The following is an 8,449-nucleotide window of genomic DNA, read 5'->3' as shown; positions in this document are numbered from 1 at the left end:
TTGCTTATCAATTTGTGGAAACTCTAGAGATGAGTCTTTTTTTTTTTTTTTAGGATGTTAGGGGTAGGAGTTTATTAATTAATTAATTTATTTTTGCTGTGTTGGGTCTTCATTTCTGTGCGAGGGCTTTCTCTAGTTGTGGCAAGCGGGGCCCACTCTTCATCGCGGTGCACGGGCCCCTCACTATCGCGGCCTCTCTTGTTGCAGAGCACAGGCTCCAGACGTGCAGGCTCAGTAGTTGTGGCTCACAGGCCTAGTTGCTCCGCGGCATGTGGGATCCTCCCAGACCAGGGCTCGAACCCGTGTCCCCTGCATTAGCAGGCAGACTCTCAACCACTGCGCCACCAGGGAAGCCCTAGAGATGAGTGTTTGGTTGGATGCCTTTACAGGTAACTTCTTCCAGGCTTTGGTTTGCTTTTTTAATCTCTTACTAATGTCTTTGGGCAAAACAAAAGTTCTTAATTTGAATAAAAATTAATGTAGCAATCTTTTCTTTTATGGTTAGAACTTCCTACATCTTATTTAAGAAATCATTGTTAATCCAACATTGACGAAGATTGTCTCCTATGTTTCCTGCTAGGAGCTTTTCCATGTTTGCGGTTCATATTTAGCTCTATGATCCCCTTGAATTCATTCTCTATATGGTGGGAGGTAGGCATAAAAGTTCACTTATTTCCCTATACCTTTCTTTATTCATGGATAAGACCATCCTCTGCCCAGTGAATTGCAGTAGAATGCTTATTATAAGTCAGTAGACTGAATATGTATTAGTCTGTGTCTGACTCTGTTTTCCTGTTTGATTTGTTCATTTTTGTGTCCACACTACACTATTTTAATTACTATAATGCTAAGGCCTCTGATTTGTGTCTTCTTTTTTTTTATTTTTATTTTTTGCGGTACGCGAGCCTCTCACCGCTGTGGCCTCTCCCGTTGCGGAGCACAGGCTCCGGATGTACAGGCTCAGCGGCCATGGCTCACGGGCCCAGCCGCTCCGCGGCACGTGGGATCTTCCCGGACCGGGGCACGAACCCGTGTCCCCTGCATCGGCAGGCGGGCTCTCAACCACCGCGCCACCAGGGAAGCCCTGACTTGTGTTTTCTACTACAAGATTGTCTTGCTCCCCTGGGCCCTTTGATTTTTCATATAAATTTAAAAATCAGGTTGCCATAGTGAGCCATTGGAGAGTGCAGAAAGACCCTCATATGTAGCCAAACGGATTCTCAACAAAGGGATCAATGTAATTCATGGGGGAAGGGGTAGTATTTTCAATAAATAGTGCCAGAAAACTGCATATGGATATGGGAAAAGTATGAACCTCAACCCTTTCTCCACATCATGCCCCCAAATTAACCGAAAATGTATGATAAACCTAAATGTAAAAGCTAAAACTGTGAAACTTCTAAAAGAAAAAGCGTTTGCTATGCTGGAGTTTGCAAAGCTTTCTTAGTACATAAAAAGCATGAATCATACAAGAAGAAAATTGATGAATTGGACTTCATCGAAATTGAAAACATCTGCTCTTGAAAAGACATCATAAAGAAAATAAAAAGGCCAGGCACAGACTGGGAGAGAATATCATCATATATACACCTGACAAAGGACTTATATCCAGAATATATAGAGAATATAATATAATATACCGCAAGTCCCCTACATACGAACGAGTTCCATTCCGAGAGCACGTTCGTAAGTCCAATTTGTTAGTAAGTCCAACAAAGTTAGCCTAGGTACCCAACTAACACAATCGGCTATATACCGCTGCTCTTACGCTTGCTTCCAGACATCCTGGGTTTGAAATAAAGACACTATACTGCTGTACTCTACACAGTACTGTACAGTAAAGTACACAAAAGCACAACCACTTGTAGAGGATGCTCGCACGTGACAATGTACGCTAGACACGTGAACTAACTTACGTGATTGGACATGCGAACGCACGTTTGCATCTTTGACAGTTCGCAACTTGAAGGTTCATATGTAGGGGACTTACTGTAATTGCATATGTATCTATTGTGTGTATTTATATTACTATAATCAATAATAAGAAAACAAACAATCCAGTTTAAAGATAGGCATAAGATCTAAATGGACACTTAACAATAGAAGATACATGAATGGCTAGTGAGGATGTGAAAAGATATTCAATATCATTAGTCATTGGGGAAATGTAAATTAAAACCACAACGTGATACCACAACAGACTTACTAGAAGAGCTAAAATTGAAAAGACAGATGATACCAAGTTTTGACAAGACTGTGGAATAACTGGAACTCTCATAATGTTGTTGGTGGGAATACAAAATTGTCCAACCAGTTTGGAAAACATTTTGACAGTTTCTTATAGTTAAACATACATTTGCTATATGACCAATCCATTCTTAGCAATCTGCCACAGAGAAATGAAGATGTATGTCCACAGTAAGACTTGTATATGAATGTCCATGATGGCTTTATTCACAAGAGACCCAAACTGGAAAGAATCCAAATGTCCATCAACTGGAGAATGGATACACAAATTATGGTATATTCAATCCATGGGATAACATTTATCAATAAGTAACACACCACTGATTCATGCAACAGCATGGATGAATTTAAAAGAACATTTTGTTGGCTGAAAGAAGCCAGACACAAGATCATGCATACTATATGGTTTTATTTAAATGAAATCCTAAAAACGGTAAAACTAATCTATAGAAACAGAAAGCAGGTCACGTGGTTGACCAAGACTAGTGTATGCAGGGGTTTTGGGAGGATAATGGAAATGTCCTATTTCCTGATTTGGTGGTGACTGTATAGGTGCATAGATGTTCAAGACTGACTGAACTAAACACTTAGGATGGGTGCATTTTATAGTGCGAAAACTAAACCTCAATAAGATTGATTTTAAAAAAGGAAAGGGAAGGAATCCAGAGGAAAATCAAAAGCAGTATTATGTCAATTTCCACCAATCAAAAGGCCCGCGGAGATTTTGCTGGAGATTTCGGTGACTCCATAGATCAATTTCAACAATGTTAAGTCTTTCATGAGTATGGTATATCTCTCTATTTGTTTAATTTCTTGTAGTGATGCTTTGTAGTTTTCAGGGTCTTGTACTTCTGTCATTAAGTTTATTCCTACATGTTGTATGTTTTCAATGCTATGGTTTAAAAATAATTTCAGTTTCCATTTGTTTGCTGCCAGTGTATAGAAATACAATTGAGTTTTATGTATTGACATCACATCCAATAATCTGCTGAGATCACTTATTTATTTATTTTTTTTGCGGTACACGGGCCTCTCACTGTTGTGGCCTCTCCCGTTGCGGAGCACAGGCTCCGGACGCGCAGGCTCAGCGGCCATGGCTCACGGGCCCAGCCTCTCCGCAGCATGTGGGATCTTCCCGGACCGGGGCACGAACCCGTGTCCCCTGCATCGGCAGGCGGACTCTCAACCACTGCGCCACCAGGGAAGCCCTGAGATCACTATTAATTCTAATATTTGGTAGATGCTTTTGGATTTTCTATGTACACAATTATGTAATCTTCAAATAAGGACAGTTTTCCCCTCACTTTCTAATATTTATAAACTTTATTTCCTCTTCTTGCCATATTGTCTGGCAAAGACCTCCAATGTCATGTTGAATAAAAGTGGCTTTTTGGTAGATACTCTTTATCAAATAAAAGAAATTCCTTTTCACTCCTAGTTTACTGAAGTGTTTTAAAATTTCATTAATGGATATTAAATTTTATCTTATGCTTCTTCTGCGTCTATTGAGGTGATCATATTGCTTTCCTTTTTTATTCAATGAATGAGGTAACTTACACCAATTGACTTTTGAATGTTAAATCGATCTTGTTTTCCAAAGATAAAACCTCCTTGGCTATAATATGTTATCCTTTTTATATATCGCTGGAATCAATTTGTTAATGTTTTGTTTCAAATCTTTGCATCAATATTTGTAAGTTAGCTTGGCCTTTTGTTTTCCCTTCTTGTAATTTCCTTGTCAGGTTTTGGTATCAGCAGTGATCAACTCATTTTGACTTACCTGTGACTTTCTTGGTCTTAGCACTGAAAGTTCCCATCCTGGGAAAACCCTCTCAGTCCCAGGAAAACAAGAACAGTTGGTCACCCTAGTGTCAGCCTTATTCTGGCCTCATAGATGAGTTGGGAAGTGTTACCTCGTTCCAAATTCTGAGTTTTTGTAAGTTTGGTATAATTTCTTTCTTAGATATTTGAAATTTATCAGTGAAGTCATCTGAGCCTAGAATTTTCTTTTTTGGGAAGTTTTAAACTACGGATTTACTTTATTTAAGCAATATAGGACTATTCTTCTTGTGTTTTATTAAATTGTTTTTCAAGGAATTTGACCATCTTATGTAAGTTGCCAAATTTCCAGGCACTTCCAATTCTGTTCCATAGTTTCTGTATCCAGATTGTCATCTTAAAAAATAAAAGTCAGTTATTTTACCAGCAAAAATGGGTTTATTCGAGAATAAAAGAGAATCGCAATTCAGGACAAGTAAGTCACAGTAAAAACCACAGGCAAGTCTAATAAACAAAGGAGAGGAACATTATTTTATAGTAAAAAGGAGGAAGCTGGGGGCGCTTATTTTGAACTAAGTCCATTGGATAAAAGTGAGAATTCAGGGTGATGACGGTTTGTCCCTGGCTGAGTTACCGGGGTGGTCAATTTCTTGTAGGAGATGCAATGCGCGTCTTTTCCTGTCGGGGCGCATAATTGGTGATTCTTTCCTTTGGGTGACCCTTCTGCTGGGGTCTGTAATTGACAATTCTTCCTGTAATTGACGTCTACCTGTGTGTCTGTGAGAACTCCCACTTCTGGCCTTCCAATTCCATTTTAGTGAGGTTTCCCTCTTAATTTTCACAAGGTTTTACAATATTGCTTTTATTATTCTTAGATATTTGATTATTATTGAGGCACTGTAAAGTATATCTTTTAAAAATTTCATGTTCCTACTCTCTGTTGCTGGTAAATCAAAATACTATTGATTTCACATTATTTTACACTCAACTTATATCCACAAGTCTTACTTGACTTACTTATTCATTCTAAAAGTTTATCTTTAGAATTTTAAAGATATTCTTTGTGCAAAAATAATTTTGTCTATGAATAATACTAGCTGTGTTTCTTGTTTTCTAACCAGTACATATTCTTTTCTTTTAAAAATTCTCCCTTCCTTCCCTCTTTCTTCCCTTCCTTCCCTCTTTCTTCCCTTCCTTCCTTTATTCCTTTCTTTTTCTTTCACCTTTTTTCTTTTTTCCTTTTCTTTTTCTCTTTCTTCTTCTTCCTCCTCCTCCTTCTTCCTTAGTTTTATTGCTTTGGTTTGGACACCAAATATTGAATACATATGACATATACCTATATAGTGCATCTCCTTATATTTTCGTCCACCTCAGAGGAAAGAGTTTCGATATTTCACCTTTAAATGTGAAAAGTAAAAATTATATTTTAAAGTAATATCTTTTTCCTTTGGGGATTTCAAAAGATGAAATAATTTCAAAATCAAATGAATTATAGATCTTAAATTTGAACGTCTGAAAATAGGCAAAGCTTGTTACCCAAAGGGAAAAAAGTAGAGTTGGGGTCTGAAATAGAGCCTCTCTTCAAACATACTTTTCTCTTCAAATAGTAAGCCACTTTGTGAACCATGGTGCTTATAGCACATTAAAATGTAAATTTTTTTAAAAAAATATCTTATCCGTGTAAACCAGGAAGTGCCCTATCTAGCTTAATTCCTTTCTCTTAGATTGCAAAGTTATCTTCAAAGGCCAACAGTGAAAAGACTAAAGCTTCCTCATCAACGATTTCTACTGTGGTTGAGCCCCAAAGCCTCCCTTCACTCACTAAAGGAATCAAGGTGGAAACAGACCACACCTGTAACTCAAGCTGTGTGAAGATGGCTAGAAGGCTTCACAGCTTCCAGAGCAGTCCTCAGGGGAGGATGCCCCTTCTCATACCTTCAAACGGAGACCTTTGAAGACATTAGCTTGGTGAATATCAGCCCTACGTATGCTGATTTCTGTTTCCTTAACATTTTATTTTGAGTTTGATGGAATTGAATTGTAGGTAACTTTCTGAAAAGCTACTTTATGGTGGTAGAAGTCCAGCTACCTTCATGGGTTCTTTCCCTAATACTCCCTGGTGAATTGTCCCAATCTTTGACTTCATGTGACCCACGTGCCAACATGTGAACACATGGTAATATGCCCTCGTGGCTGCTTTTGGTTTTCTGCATGTCCACTCAGTATTCTCCATCCACCTAGGTTTACAATCAACTCGTATACATGGAGGCCCATCATACACTCACCATTGGGCTGGACACCCAAAGAGTACATTCTAGACTCTGTCCTTTGAGAGCTGTACCACACTTGGGAGCGCCAGCTATGACACTCAGGTAAAAGCAAAGAAAGAATTAAGTTCTAAGTTTCCTGTTGCTGTCTTTGAGAGCAAATGCTTCTTCAGGGACTGGGGAGGGTAGTTAGGACAGATGTAAAGAAGGGATGTATGGGCTTGAGGGACACCTGGTGTTAAATGCAGAAGACACTGAGAGATATGTGAGCAGGTGCTCAGAGGTGGGAGAACAAGACTGAAGTGATTCACGATTGGCTGAATATAGTTCTTTGTCTACTGTTGCCGTTGACAAATCCCACCAATGCGACCTTCAAAATCGATCCCAAACCCTGCCCTTGATCTCCACCTGCACCACCAGCACCCTGGTTGCAGTCGTGGTGGCCCAGGGTTTCAGTAACCTCGTACTGGTCCTCTGTACACACAAACCTGCCCCTATGCTTGGTGCACACAGGTCGATCCCCACCACACCCGGGGATCTACCACATCAGCTCCTCCACCCTTTCCCTCACATGGATGCCAAACCAGAGTCCTTCCAGGAGCCCGGGCTCTCCAAGCTCTGCCCTTTGGCCTCTCCAGGCACATAGGCTTTCCTGAGTTTCTCCAACACTCCTAACTCATCCTCTCCACTGGGCCTTTGGCATTGATGGTCCCATGCTTGGAGCAAGCTCCCCTCTTAGCTGGAGACAGGCTGGGACCTGGGATCCTTTGCTGCAGTGCTTGCACCTGGACAAACGTCTCCTAGAGAAACAAAATGCAAAGAAACTATAAAGAATTAAAGATAACTTCATGCATGCACAGTTAGGACAAATTCTGGACAACAAGATTCAAAAAATACAAAAAGACCAAAAAAAAAAAAAAAACAAAACCCCAACTGCCACTTCTGAAGAGCTGGGAGCAAAAGCAAGGCACTGCGCATGCCCCCTGCACTCAACACCACCAAAAGGGTGGGCAGACCACCTGAGCCACCCTCTGGCCTGACCCCTGGACACACCCCTCCCCTCACCCCATGTAAGAAACAGCTCAACCCCCCTCGGGGAGCGATCAAGGGAACGTGTTACTTGCTTTTGCTCCTTCCTGTGGCCACAGGAGCCCCGATACAGCCTTGCCTGAATTTCTTGTCTGGCCTCTTATCAATTTCTCTTGGTTAAGGAGGCCAAGAGTCCTGGTTAGTATCAGGCTCACAAGACCCACTTTGCCACATCATCAAGGGCTCTACGAACACATCACTTCCTTCCTGGAGGCCTTCCTCCACCACACCGTCCCATCATTATCTAAACCTCTCCTGGCCTCATCTCTTCCTACTGTTTGTCATCACCTGAGACCACAGGTGAGTGCTTTGTCCCCTCTGCCACCTGCTCTGAGTCTAGATGGCTGGCTCATGGCAGACGGCCCATCAATGTTTGCTGAATCAGTGAATGCACGACTCTCATCTAGCTCACATTCACCCTGGCCTTCCAAAGGGCTTCCTAGTCCCCTGCCCACAGCAGCAGGGCTCTGTGCTTTCCTGATAACACATCTCTAAGCCGTATTGTGTGCAGAAGCCTCTTGGGACGCAGAGGACTCTGCAGAGTGGAGCGGGCAGGGTGTCTCTGTAGAGTGCTGGCTGCGGGTCCCCTGTCTTTTGTCTGCAGAGCGCTGCAAGTCTAAACCTGAGGTCGGGCACACAGGGGGCTCGAAAGCCCCACCAAAGAGTTTCCCTGCCCTGCTGGGTGACCTTGCTCAGCAGTGGGCAGGACCTGCCTGTTCTTTTAAATAAAAGGAGTGCCTGTGTCCCAAAGCCTCTCTTATGAGAAGTTTCTGAAAAGGTTTGCTTACCTTACTTAACTAATTAAAGGCAAGCCACATTTTCCCCTCTCTGGTCTCTGCAGTCAACCACCAGTGGCTACTTGATAGTCACTGCCAGGTAGGGTTACCCAGGGGCCCGTGATCAAGCCATTTGCGTGATGATTGAGTCGACAAGGCTGAGCGCCCCGGTGGAAATATTTCCCGGTTGGACTCTCCTGTTGGCAGCCTGCTTACCATCACGCTTGCTTTTATAATGAGAAAGGAAATTATTTCTGCTTTTAATGATGGCGGCTCCAGAAATGGTGAGTG

The sequence above is a fragment of the Orcinus orca genome, chromosome 5 (assembly GCF_937001465.1).
Source record: "Orcinus orca chromosome 5, mOrcOrc1.1, whole genome shotgun sequence".
NCBI classification, from domain to species: domain Eukaryota; kingdom Metazoa; phylum Chordata; class Mammalia; order Artiodactyla; family Delphinidae; genus Orcinus; species Orcinus orca.
This window is presented reverse-complemented; position numbering follows the sequence as displayed.